The 1,101-nt window shown below is 36.7% G+C and overlaps 1 long non-coding RNA gene across 1 annotated transcript; it reads left to right on the top strand.

The window, feature by feature from the left end:
- The first annotated feature begins 405 nt into the window (after positions 1 to 405).
- Positions 406 to 1,101, top strand: LOC114355882 (uncharacterized). Its single transcript, XR_003656144.1, has 3 exons — positions 406 to 545; positions 731 to 869; positions 954 to 1,101. It is a non-coding gene; the product is annotated as an uncharacterized LOC114355882 (long non-coding RNA).

Here is a 1,101-nt window from a genome sequence, read left to right on the forward strand (position 1 = left end):
CTCGAATCGTTCTGTGCCTCTACCATGAGTTGCCATCGAAAACTTGTATTCGTATACTACAGTCGATAGAGTTTAAACGTGGATCGATGAAGTTTGCCTTAAAATCATACCATGAGTTCAATTACCGTATACTTTACTCGCCAGCGATAATTCGATGGTTTTGTGATGTCATGTTGGTGAGCATGTTAACGTATCCAACTTCACACTCTATGAATGGATGAATGAAAGAACGAATGCCGCTTCTTTCTAACTATATAGAAAAGATAGAGTAGGAAATAACGAAAATGTCAAAAATAACACTGCAAAATTTAGGTGTCCTAGAACAGTGCTTAAAGCTGCATTAACATGATGATTTTAAATTTGTATTGTTTATTTCTTGTCATTGCGACTTTGACGCAGCTGTTGTCATGACAACAGATAACAAAACATGTTTTGTTGAAGGATTATAGATGAATAATTTTCCACAAAAAATTGGATTTTAACCAGGATAGGAAAATGAGAACCTGCGGCTATCCGTTTAAACTGATTGTAGAATTTATGGAAAGGTAAGGTAAGTAAAAATAAACACACTATGTAGTGGAGGAATTTCAAAATTAAACGAATAGTTTTGAGCTGGTTTTTTTGGAGAAATACAACCTTTCCAGCATAACTTCCACGTGCCTAGCTAAAATTCAGTAATATGAGTGCTAGATTTATATTTTCTAGATACAATAAAGTTGTTTTTCTATAGATATGGCGATCTGAGTATGCCCACTGAAGGGCCCCAAGAAAGAGCCAACAATACTCAATGGTGGGTGGAACTAACGGACACGCGAACGTGAAATGCTGATGCCACCGGCGACACGAAAACTACTGAGAAATTGAGAAAAGTGTGTATAAACACCTACTACTATATTCATTTTGATTGCTTTTATCTTATTTCGTCATTATTATTGTAATGTTTATTTGTTAAGGTGTGGAGTGACTAAACAGCAAGAAGAAAGGCAACTCGCATACACAGAGCTGCCAAGGGAACACTGGACTGGTGGCGGTCCAGGTTCTTCCCTGAAGCCAAAGGATTTAGAGCAGAGTGCTTGTAAATAACTACTTGTAAATTAAATC

Source organism: Ostrinia furnacalis, unplaced genomic scaffold (assembly GCF_004193835.3).
Source record: "Ostrinia furnacalis isolate ACB-3 unplaced genomic scaffold, ASM419383v2 OfSCF2567, whole genome shotgun sequence".
NCBI classification, from domain to species: Eukaryota; Metazoa; Arthropoda; class Insecta; order Lepidoptera; family Crambidae; genus Ostrinia; species Ostrinia furnacalis.